At 39.2% G+C, this 13,569-nt stretch overlaps 1 pseudogene; it reads left to right on the top strand.

The window, feature by feature from the left end:
- Positions 1 to 2,130: 2,130 nt before the first annotated feature.
- LOC103604462 lies at positions 2,131 to 9,066 on the top strand (annotated as a pseudogene).
- Positions 9,067 to 13,569: the final 4,503 nt, after the last annotated feature.

Raw genomic sequence — 13,569 nt, 5'->3', positions numbered from 1 at the left:
AAATTTGTATAAAATGAAAATGCTGAGGAAGTTGGAGGAATCATGTGGGAAAACGGGCAGGGACAGAAGGAAGCAAGGCAGCCAGTTATAGCCAAATTTATGCCTCAGCACTAGCTTGATGAGGGCAGCGGTTACTCTTCTGAACTTGGCTGCCACAGCACCCAAATCAACGCCATTGTTGTGGATGGAGGATGCATTAGCTGAAGTCTTTACATTGCTGCCTTTGCCACCAAAATTTTTTTTGCCCCTCTACCTTTGTCTGTCTCTCTCCATATTCCAAATCCAGTATATGTGGGTTTGACTGGCCAAACCTTGATCAAGTCCCCTTACTCTAGGTGCAAGAGGAATCAGAGAGCAAGTTTCTACCACTTTATGCTTCTACAGTGGGTGACAGTCTCCTCCTGACATCAAGACTCATGTGGTAAGAGGTGATGAGACGCTGGCCATCTAATAAATGATGTCTCTCTGCATTATAACCTCCTTAATGTAACTCCTTCAAGTTTTCCCCTTACCGTTCTCTGTTTCAGTGTGTACACTCTCCAGTGGACAGGTCGTTTATAACTATGTTTTCAAATACCACGATGACTTCCAAATCATTATTTATACTTGGATCTATTAGATCCATACTACTCTGTACATCTCACCTGGATGATCGGATGATGCTTTTTTTTCACAAATTTGCCAATATATTTAAGTTTTCCATCTCAATTTTTGATGACTCTCTACCCCATCAGCAAGTGAATCCTTTCTCTTCACTGAGCACTCCTTTCACATCTAATGTGTCACAAAGTCTTAGTGTCCCACAATTTTGAATTCTTCGCATCTATGTCTTTATCATTCTCATTACTCACAATGTTATTTCATACATGGACTAGGCACTTCACCTACATAGGAATTACCTCTGGAGCACTTTTATAATACAAATTATTAGACCTTCTTTTTGAATTTCTGAAATATATTCTAAGTAAAACCTCACAACCTGTATTGTACATAAAAAAGCTCCCCCTCCACATTTCTGAGTGTAACATGGTTTGAGAAACCCTCAACTATAGTAGTAGCTCTCTTCTTAGTATTCCTGACTTGTTTCCCATCCCTGTAGCATATTTTGTAGAGTAAAAAATATTTAACGTAAAAAATTTCTTATGATGCTACTTCTCCTCTTAAAACTTTTTAGTACATGGCTATTGCCTGAGGAATAAGGTTAAAAATCCTTCACATGCCATTAAATACATGTTCTGTTTGTTTGTTTGTTTGTTTCTCTTTTTATCTTTTTTCGTGACCGGCAACGGATCGCAACCCTCAGTGTCACGCCTGTACCGGACCGGGACGGCAACGGGATCGCAACCCTCGGTGTTGCACCCGCACCTCGCTCAGCCAGTGAGCAGCCGGTCTGTACGTGGGATCTGAACCCTCGGCGGGAGTGCCACCGCGCTCCCAAGCGGCGCACTGTAGCAGTGCGCCACCAGGCCAGCCTTAAATACATGTTTTAATACAGGCTTCTTAACCATCTATTCCCTTGGCCCTGTGCCCATATCTAAGACACAAAATTTCCCTCCCATACTCAATAGTGTCCCTATAAATTTACCACTTGCTCAGAAAGCCTCTTCTTTTGTCTAAATCTTTTGATTCTGTGAACCAAAAAAATTGCATTTTTTCTATTTCTTTAATTCCCCCAAATACTTAATATCTATTATAGTAGTAATATAAACTTAAGAAGTTATTCTGTTAAGTATATGGTTATATTCAACTCTCATCCCCCAATATTCATTTTGTATGTCATCAGTGAATGTTCTTTTTAAGTTTACTTTATTTCATTTCAGGAGACACCAACCCTGCACTAGTATTTTAATGCCTTAAAGTTGTAATTCCTTATAAACTCCTTAACACACTTACACATGTTACTCAAAACCATACAGAGATTTTAATCATGTTCACATCATATTAGAATAATTAAAGCTTAAAACAAAAAAACAAATTTTACAAGCTTATATGTTTCAACGTGAATTTATAAATACATTGAGCACTAAAATAGTGGAGTACCTCTAAAAAGAATTTGACTATGTCTTAATAAAAGTGAGTGGTAAAAGTGAGTGGTACAACTCATATTTCCATCCCTTGATTTCTGGACCCATGAATCCTGGCTATGGGAGAAACAGCGCCATATATTGGATGCTGATTCAGAGCATATGCAGCATTCTGGAGAACTTTGCAACAGTACTTCGAGGTATTGCCATCCGTCTCTGGCACTGTTACTGAGTCTTTAAAAGGCCATTCCACCACTCCACCAAATTAGCTGCTTCTGGATGCTGAAGAATATAGTGAGATCAGTAAATTCAGTGAGCACAGACCAGGCCATACTTATTTTGCTGTGAAATGACTTTCTTCATCAGAACCAGTTCTGTGTTGAATACCAAGACTGGATAAAAAATTCAGTAAGTCAATGGTTAATAATTGTGGCAGAACCATTGTATGCAGCAGAGGCAAATCTGTATCAAGAGTGAATGTCTACGCCAGTAAGAACAAAACACTGCTCTTTCCCTAATGGAAACTATCCAGTGCAATCAACCTGCCCCCAGGTAGCAAGCTGGTCATTCCAGGGAATGGTGCAAGTGGCAGAGTATCGTGCACAGCAGTCTGTACCTACTATAGAGCCTTTCCTGTTCTGTATCCATTTCAAAACTAGCAGCATTTTTTGTCACTGGGAAAATAGAATAGAGTAACACAACCAAATGAGGAATATGTTGCTTCTGAAATCCAAAGAGTCCCATTAGATTGTGTGGTTGTAGGAGGAACCTGATATAACACACTTCACCTTATAAAGGATATTGACATGCCCCACACCAGTGGACCCCAAGAAATTTCACTGACGTAGTAGGCCCTGATTTTTGTCCATTTCAGTTCTCACCTTCACAAAAATATCTTACCAATAAGTCCAGTGTAATTATTATTCTTGCTCACTAGGTCCAATCAGCATAATGTCACAAGTGTAATGGACCAGCGTGATATATTATTGAAGGTAAAGGCAATCACGAAGAAATATTTGTAGAATCTATACCTGAGAAAAGACTTGTATCCAGGTTATAGGAAGGACTCTCGAAACTCAATAATAAAATAAATAAACCAATTAACAAATAAGCAAAACTATTAAAGACACTAAAAATGAAGATAAGTATATTGCAAACAAGGATGGAAAAAGATGCTCAACAAAGGGAAAAGCAAATTAAAACCAAAATGAGATACCATGACTCTTTTTCAAGACTGAAATTGAAAATTCTATCCATCTGGATGCAGCACTACAGACCTTTTATGCTCAAAGATAGGCAACAAAATGGTTTAAAGATAATTACACAAAATTTAAAAGGGCAGTAAATTTAAGTCAAGTTTTGGTCATGTGAAAAGCTACCTCTGCACATCATCCAGCTTAGTCTATACTTCTGCAAGTTTTCACAATGACTCCTTTTTAATTTATTTAGCTTTTCCCTCTCTTCTTTGTACTTTATTAGCAAAATTTTAAAGAAGCAAGGAAATTGATTAATGAGTCTGCTATAAAATATGCCCTTCCCTTTCCCACTGTCTTGTCAGCCATGACTCAAGTTTATGATTTAGGTTTAACTTTTTTTTTTTTTAAGGAATCCTTTTACTATGTGGGTAGTTATGTATCGTTATTTATTTATTTATTAAATCTGAAAGTCACAAATGAGTAAATTAAGTTTTATTTTTCTAAATGAATGTTCATTGACTACTTTGTTAATGACCAAAAGGCAAATCTGAACATGTGACCAGCATGCTCACAATTCCTCAAGTGTTTTCTTTTATGGGGATAAAGAACAAAGTCCCTGACCCAGCCTTCAAGATCCCATGTCATCCACCCATGCTGCCTCCCTGTCCCCAACTGGCTTCTCTCTTTGATTACCAGCCACATTTACCATTTTTGTTTGTTTCTCCAGTGATCTAGGCTCTTTGATTTTCCATAATGAAAGATGAAAGCCCTGTGGATGGCAAGTGTCTTTCAATGATGAAAGCCCTGTGGATAGCAAATGTTAGAGAGGAAGACACCCAAGCCCCACCCCTGAACTACTGAAACAGAATCTGCATTTTGACCATATCTCCAGGAAATTTATAGGCACTGAAGTTTGGGAAGCACTTATCTAGGCCACCTCTCACTGTGCTCCTTGTCTTTGGTTTTCCTTTTTTTCTCCCTCTGATCTTTGCTAGTAAGGTTTCCCATCAGATTTCAGCTCAAATTTGGGAGCTAGGTATATGTCTGAAATTTGAGCTGTAGTTTGCATGAGGAGGATCCCTTTATGTGGGGTCTGCAAATGAAGGGAATTTAGAAATTTAGCCTCATTAAAATCATGTTTTGATGAGTTCAGAAGAGACCTTACTAATCAAAGCCCTCGGAGCAAGAAATATTATGTGCAATTGAAGTTTGCATATAAACACGTCAGACATGTCATCTGTGGTAGAAAATAGTGGCATAAAGTGCAGTTTCAATTGTTGAACTAGAACTGTTTTCAATGACATGATGTTTATAAAACAAAGCCTATAATGCCCTGTGGGACAACCTGGACTTCTTATACACATTCAACTCTACAGTGCCCCATAGTACATCTTAACTTGTCCTGAAGGGAATCCCTGGGAACTATTAGGGGAATTTTCATTCTCCATTCCTTCCTTTCTGGCAGAAGAGCACGGTAGTGCAACTGGCTGATGTTCCCGTTCAATGCAAATTTATATAAACAACACTTCCCTCATCTTGGGAAATGAAGCCTCCAAAATGAATCAGGATGCAAAGAATCATCATGTATGTTATCGTTATTCCTGTGCTATTGCATTTTTCTACTTTCTGACCCCTACCACTTCTAAAGGATCTCCACAATTTCTTAGAAGATATGGGTAAGAAAGAAACGATTTCTGGAATAATCATTATTCTTTATGTAGAATAAAAATGCTGTTTAATTTTTAATAATTGTAAATTGAGTTTACAAGATGCCAAAATAGCCAAGTGTAAAACTGAAAGCAATTAGTGAATTATCTGTATATTTTATTTTCATGAACTAAAATCTGGGCTAGCAAAATAGAAGATGTAAGAGTGAATTGATTCCTTTAATGATATTTTGTTACTTGCTGTCCTAACTAAGAATTTGTCTTAGTGAACTAGAACTTTAAACAATATAAAACTGGGTTTAAAGATTTAGGTCATAATTATTCTTATACCAAAAACAATCTGATAATGTTTATAAAAAGATCTATTTTGTTTAACTAATCACAACTCTGATTAAAACTTTTAGGTAAGTTACTTAAATATTAACTCCTCTATTCTATCATTCACTTCTTACAACTATTTTGTTTATTATTTATGTACATATATATATACACACATATATATAGCAGCAAATATGCCTCCACTACTCTGATACTGTTTCTATTATTTATAACATAATAAGTACCCCCTCATATAAGTTGAATTAAAGGATTTTTCAATTACTTATTGATTTAAGATTGCATTATTTTATTCCAAATAAAAATACATTTAACAACTGGAATTATTGGCATTGCTTATTTATATGCTGTATAAGGTTCAAGGCTTTGGCTCTATTTATTCTGCTCAAAAAAATGGGGGAGAAAAAATTGCTCTCAAGTAAAACCAGCAGGATTTCTAGAGAAAGTCACTTCTAATTGCTATAATAACAAAGATAAAGCAACTTTTAGACACAAAAAGAACTTTCACATGGTTCTCTTATATTAATAAACAACTTCATGTTTCTAAGTAAAATTTAAAATTACATCTCTTATACACAAATTCCATAAGAAAATAAACTCTGAAATTTGAATATAAGAAAAAGATCCAGTATTGACAATTTTAAATTAACTCCAGGGTTAGGATAAATAATTATTTCCAAGCCTCTGAGCCTTTCTCTTTATTTCTTCTTCAGCTTTTCTCTGATACTTCCTGTCTCCCACTTTGGTCTTTCCTATTCTATCTAAAAATGTCTCTGTTATTCTCTGCCTATTTAATTTCCTTCCTCTTGTTTTTATTTTACTGAACTAAATTTCCCTTTCCATTTCTCTCTTCCTTTTCTCCTCTGGGTGCCTTCCTCTCCTCTCATTTTCTCTCCTCTCTTTTGGAAACTTGTTTAAAAATGTTCTACAGGAAAAATTTTTACATTTGTCCACTGGCAATAGAAAAATACCAGTTGTTCTCCACATTTCATGGAATAGTCTGTATCATTCTCCTGACTTGTTTCCCATTCACTTTGTGTTTTGTATTTTTTTTTTTTACCTTAATTTCTACTAAAAAATCTCTTGATTTTCACACTTGGTGATCTCCATTCATTCCTTGCCCTATTAGTGCATTTATTTTGGCAGTTGGCACAGCTCTTTATCTTGTCCTCTGAGTGTCTTTCCTCTCTTCATGTCTACAATACTGAGCTTTCCAGTCTCCCTCTTGGTTCTCTGATCACTCTCCTCAGTATCCTTTTCTGGTCTCTTCCTCATCTCTCTTTTTAGAGCTACAGCTCTAGACTGCAATGGTAAATAAGTTTATTGAGTGGAAATATGTCTAAAACATAACTGCTAGGAAAATTGGAGGAATCATCTGGGAAAATGGGCAGGAACAGAAGGAAGCAAGGCAGACTGTCAACAGTCAGAATCATGTCCCAACACTAGCTGGATGAGGGTTGCAGTTCCTAGTGCTGAACTTGGATGCCACTGCTCTCATTGTCCATGCCACTGCTGTGGATGCAGGATGCAGTAGCGGGACACTTGACATTGCTGCCTTGGCTACCTTTTCAACCCAAATTTTCTTTTTTTCCTGTACCTTTGTCTCCCTCTTTCCAAATTACAAGTTGATGATGGGTTGGTTTGACTGGCCAAACCTAGGTCAAGTACTTTCACTCTAGGTGCAAGAGGGATGGGAAAGTGAGTTTCTAGCTCTTTTGGCTTCTAGAGTAAATGGTAACCTCTACTCATCACTAACACACATGTGGAAGATAAGGGGATCAGATGTTGAATAATAATTCTAATAAAAGAGGTATATCCATTTTATAACCCCTTTAATTTCTTCTTTGCCTTTCTTTTCTTTGTGTACTCTCTAACAGAAAGTTCATTCATAACTATGCTTTCAACTACCCTCTAAATATCCCAAGTCTTTATTCTATGAAGTTCTAGTAGACTCGCACTACTAAGTACATGTCACCTGGACATGCTCCTTCCACAAATTTTATAATGCACCTGAGTTCTCAATCTGTTTTTGATGTCTGCTCAGTCATGCCATAACTCTAATCTCCTTCATAGATCGCCCCCTACATATCCAAAATGTCAAGTCTTAGTGAGTATACATTTTGAATTCTTTTGACTCTATGACCCTATCTCTTTGTCTTTCTCATCACTCATAAAGTCAAATCACACATTGACTAGGCACTTAACATGCATTTGAATCACTTGGGGGGAATTTTTATATGAAAATTATTAGACCTTATTGTTGAACTACTATGTCTGTTTCTACAGTAATACCTCACAATCTATATTTTGCACAAAACCATCCCCAGATTATTCCGATATGTAATCTGGTTGGGGATAATTTGGATAATAGTAACAGCTTCCTTGTTAGTATCCCTGACTCCAGTTTCCCCTCCCTGCAACCTATTTTGTACAGTAAAATATTAATTAAAAAAATGTAATGGTGCCTCTTACCATTTTAAAACATTTTGGTGTGTGCCTATTGCCTGAAGAACAGAGTTCAAAATCCTTCACATGGCTTACAATTCATGTTTTAAATCAGGTTCGTCAAACATCTTTTGCTTTAATCCTGTATCACTTTTCAAGATGCAAATTTGTCTTTTACACTCATAGTGTCCCCACCAATTTACCACATGCTTAACATGCCTCTCCTTCTATTTTAATCTGTTAACTCTTGCAAAAGAATTTTAATTAAAATAATTTCATTTATTTTAACTTATTTCATTTCCCAAAATAGTTTCCATTTACTATAATAATAATAAAAAAATTAAGAGAGCATTGTGTTAAGTGCATGGTTTTATTTAACCCTCTTCCCTCAATTTTCACTTTATAAGTCTTTAGTGAATGTGCTGTTTATGTTTACTTCATTTCATTTCAGGGACATCCGATGAGGTGAGGACATGGAAAGGAGAATGCAACACTGCTGACAGAGTTTGTTCTCGCTGGATTTACGTATCAACCAGAGTGGAAAATCCCCCTGTTCCTGTTGTTCTTGTTGTATATCTCATCACCATTGTGGGCAACCTTGGTCTGATTGCTGTCATCTGGAAAGAGCCACACCTTCACAGCCCAATGTACTTATTCCTTGGGAATTTAGCTTTTTTGTATGCTTGGATATCATCTATTGTCACCCCCAGGATGCTGGTCAACTTGTTAGCCAAGAGAAGGATAATCTCTCTCTGAAAGCATGATACAATTTTTTCCTTTTGCAATCGGTGAAACAATGGAATGTTTTCTCTTGGCATTGATGGCATATGATCGCTATGTAGCCATATGCAAACCTTTACTTTATTCAACGATTATGATCAACAGGCTATACGTCTGGCTGTTAGTCTTATCATTTATAGGTGGCCCGTTTCATGCCTTGATGCATGAAAGTTTTTTATTCAGATTAACCTTCTGTAATTTCATCATAATACATCACTGCTTCTGTGACATTATACCAGTATTTAAGATTTCCTGTACTGACCCTTCTATTAATTTTCTAATACTTTTTTATTTTCTCAGGTTCAATACAGATATTCACCATTGTGACTGTTCTTGTCTCTTACACATTAGTTATCTTTACAATCTTAAAAAGGAAGTCCATCAAAGGCATAAGGAAAGCCTTCTCCACCTGTGGAGCCCATCTCTTGTCTGTGTCTTTGTACTATGGCCCCCTCCTCTTCATGTATGTGCGCCCTCGATCACCACAAGGAGATGATCAAGATATGATGGACTCTACTTTACACAGTCATAATTCCTTTGTTAAACCCAATTATCTACAGCCTGAGAAATGAGAAAGTTATAAATTCACTGACAAAAATGTTAAAGAGAAGTATTTAGATCTCCTATTAATATCTGTTCTCTTTTTATTGAGACAATCGCAAAATTGTGGAGATTGATATGGCTATGTTTTGTTTAGTGTTCAATATTTTTTGCAATTATAACTCTCCTAGCATTGTAATGTCCTAAGGAGTTAGCATCTAATAATCTATTTAAAATATTTGTATATATATTTAAAAGCATATGAAGAATGTTAACCAAGTGTTCATGTCATACTAGAATAATTAAAAAATAAAATGAAGACTTTTGTAGGCTGATATGTTCTTCAATGTGACTTTATAAATGCATTAAGTACTAAAATAGTGTAGTTCCTCTGGAAGTAACTTGAGTGGGATATTGTAGAACTAGGGCTAGGGTTCACAGACCCCTCCAACCCATTGTACAGACTGGGTCACAAACCCTCCCCACACAGGTCTACGAGCTAGGTAATAGGAAAAGGTCCTGGGAGCCATGGGTGAAGAAATAATAGGCTTTATTCAGAGCTAGGAGAAGTCACCCTAGTGGCTTCCTGGAGCATCTCTAGAAGCACCTTGTATCAGAGCCATTAGTCTGTTATATTTAAGTCCATAATTCAAAAACACTTTTAGGGACTCAGAATCCAACCCCAGGATGTGACGAGCAGTGTTGGAATTGCCCCACTGTCTGCAATTTCCATACAGAAGATGGCAGACTGGGCAGAACTGCACATGCGCAATCACATTAGACAATGACAAAGAACACCTGGGCACACGTGCATACCCACACCAGATGCTTGGCAAGATTCTGAACATCCGAGAGGCCCTGACCATTTTTCTATATTTTCCCAACAATCCACCCCTTCAGGGTTCCTTGCCGTACAATCTATGCATTCAGAATCTTCTGCGATGTTCCCTTAGTGAGGATAAATGACCCTTACATTTATATAACCTATTGTCTGTTCAATATGCCTTAAGGCTTGTCCTGTAGTTCTGTCCTTTAGCTGCACATGTCCTTTTAGTAGTCATCATTGGTGTGATTTTCCATGGGAATCCTGTAGACATACTGATGGGAAGGTCAGTGCATATTCAGTAAGCTGACACATTCATCACACGAAAGTATGTATGTACCCAGTTGACTCTGGTGCCCGCAGCCAGAACACTATGGACAGAAGTGTTATTGGTACCAATAGGGGGAGTTCTCACCCCTCTGGTAAGCTACATGGCAGTTTGTCATCCTGAGAAAGGATGGTTGCAGGAATAGGTATCATACCTGGTTTATGATACCACACATTATCTGCTAACAGTATTGGATCTGTAAGTTCTACATGTAACAGTATAGGGGAACTCATAATTGGCCATAATGATAATACAAATGTGCTGTTTGGAATAGTGTGTTTATCTATTCCAGGCCATGTTACCGTTACTCAGGGAGGCCAGATACTTGTCACCCAAGGTGAAATTTGTAAGTTTTCTTCTAATCCTTTTGCCCAAGGCCCTAGTAGACCTATCCAGCATATATGGGGGACTTCTATTCTCCAAGGCCATTTCCATTTTACTGTCCGTCCCTGTTGCCAGTAGGTTGGGGTGGTCAGAGAATATTTCCATTCTTGCCATATCCCGGCTTCACAAGCTTATCTTTAGTAGTGACTTGCAGTCGTATAGGTGCTGCAGCCCTATGCAACAGAGCTTCCACTAGAGAGGGTCCGCCCTTGCAGGGTCTCTCATTTAGAATTCTGACTGTTGGCCATAACTGCCACGTCTACCCCTTCAGGGATGGGGGGTTGGGCAGCTAGCTTTAGTCCCTTTTTTAAAAGACCATTGTACCGTTCAACCATCCCTGCTGCCTGGGGATGATATGGCACATGTAACTTCCACTGAATAGACAACTGGGAGGCCCACCTCTGAACGCCATGTCCAGTAAAGTGGGTTCTGTTATCACTCTCTATGACTACAGGCTGGCTATATGTAGCTGTAACGCTATTCAATGACTTCACAGTGTTTACCTGGCTATTCAATGACTTCACGGTGTTTACCTGATCTGGGGCTTTACAAGGCCATACGAATAGAAGACCAGTAGCCATATCAACAGCTGTGAAGATGTATCTGAAATTCTCGGACCTTGGCAGTGGTCCAAAAAAGTCCACTTGCCATCCAGTCAGGTGTACCTTTCCTCGAGTTATTTGCCCATCTGTATGGGGCACCTGCTGCAGGTGTGTCATCTCTTGAGCACATACTGGACAAGCATGACAGGCATTCACCTCATCTTCCCATTTTATAGTCAAGGCCCATCTTTGAGCCACCATCCACATGGTTTTGCTGCCAGCATGCTGCATTCGTTGTTGTAACCACTGGGCTACATCAGTAGCTAGGGCCCTCTCCAGCCATCTTACATCATTTCCTGGACTAGCTAAGGGAAAGTGTCCTGTGACATGGAAAAGAGTTACTTCTTTCTCATGTCCCAATTCCCATAACTCTTGCCACATGGCTTCTCCCCACAGGGGTTAGTGGCCTGCCATCCACAATTGATATTTCCAAGTAGAAATCTAAAGGGTTAAACCTTTGTACACAGCCCAGCTGTCAGTACAGATGGTTAATGGCCCAGGCTCATTTTTTATCACCATCCGTACTGCTCTCAATTCTGCCCATTGACTGCTTTGCCCTGTGCCATTTTTATACCACATAGTATCTATTAAGGGCTGGATGGCAACAGCTGTCCCCAATGCTGAGGGTCCCATGCTAGAGCCATCTGTATACCAGGCTTGCTCTGTAATAGGTCCCTGTCCCTCATGGAAAGATGTGGCCTCCACCTCCATTGGTCAGGGTTGTGTCAGTTTCCTCCACAACCTCTACTGGGCCTAGCACAGTTTGCTACTCTTTGGGAAGAGGACTCATTGACACAGTGCTCCTTCGTTCTATATATGTTCCCCATTTAGACAGAGTGGGAGTCTGAGCTATACCTGTTTTAGTGTTGGTTGCCCATGTGCGCAGCCAACCTAGTATGGGCTANGCCCAAGGCCCTAGTAGACCTATCCAGCATATATGGGGGACTTCTATTCTCCAAGGCCATTCCCATTTTACTGTCCGTCCCTGTTGCCAGTAGGTTGGGGTGGTCAGAGAATATTTCCATTCTTGCCATATCCTGGCTTCACAAGCTTATCTTTAGTAGTGACTTGCAGTCGTATAGGTGCTGCAGCCCTATGCAACAGAGCTTCCACTAGAGAGGGTCCGCCCTTGCGGGGTCTCTCATTTAGAATTCTGACTGTTGGCCATAACTGCCACGTCTACCCCTTCAGGGATGAGGGTTGGGCAGCTAGATTTAGTACCTTTTTAAAAAGACCATTGTACCGTTCAACCATCCCTGCTGCCTGTGGATGATATGGCACATGTAACTTCCACTGAATAGACAACTGGGAGGCCCATTTCTGAACGCCATGTCCAGTAAAGTGGGTTCTGTTATCACTCTCTATGACTACAGGCTGGCTATATATAGCTGTAACGCTATTCAATGACTTCACGGTGTTTACCTGATCTGGGGCTTTACAAGGCCATACGAATAGAAGACCAGTAGCCATATCAACAGCTGTGAAGANCCAGCCACTAAACCATGACGATGGTTGGGCTATGCAGATAACCTTGGGACAATACTTGAAACGTCCACTGCCTCCTTTCCCAGGTGAAGGCAAACTGATCTTGTCTATCAGATGAGATTGGAATGGAGAAAAAAGCATTTGCAAGGTCCAATATATAATGATAAGTTCCCAGATGAGTCACCAGCTGATCCATCAAGTTGTGAACTGAAGGCATGGCTTCACGTAAAGGAGGAACTACGTTGTTTAGTTCTTGATAATCTAAAGTCATTCTCCAGGTACCATCAGGTTTTCTCACTGGCCATACCAGAGCAATAAATCGGCTATGAGCCAGATGAATAATGCCAACTTTCTCTAACTCCAATATAGTGGCACCTATTTCTGCATGTCCTCCCTGTAGGCAATACTGCTTTACATTAACTACATGTCTTGGCTTGGGTAACACCTGTGGATCATGTTTAGCATATCCCCATAACACAGGCTTTACTGACCATATTCATAGCCAAAACTCTCCAGCTGTTGTTTGCAGGTGCAAACCATAAAGTACATTCATACCCAAGATATATTCAGCTACTGGGGATATGTATACAGTATACACATGAGGAGGCAATTGTCCTATGACCAACGGCAATGACACAGCTTTGACTTTGATAGTAGGTCTTCCATAGCCATCTATATGAACTGTGGCCCCTGGAAAATTATCTGGATTGCCATATATCAGGCTGCCTTCTGTGCTTGTATCCACCAATGCCAAAACATGCTGCACATTTGTCCTCAACCGATGTATTGCCAATTCGGCTGCACATTTGTCCTCAACCAATGTATTGCCAATTCAATGTGAGGCCTCCAGTCCTTGCCTGCCCCCCAAAAGATGAGTACCTTGGCCTGTTCCCTAATCAAAATGGAACAGTTCATCTGCCTCCTTGGGAGCAACTAAAAAATCCTTTAAATCCACTGGG

The sequence above is a fragment of the Galeopterus variegatus genome, unplaced genomic scaffold (assembly GCF_000696425.1).
Source record: "Galeopterus variegatus unplaced genomic scaffold, G_variegatus-3.0.2 Scaffold5157, whole genome shotgun sequence".
NCBI lineage: Eukaryota > Metazoa > Chordata > Mammalia > Dermoptera > Cynocephalidae > Galeopterus > Galeopterus variegatus.
This window is presented reverse-complemented; position numbering and strand designations above follow the sequence as displayed.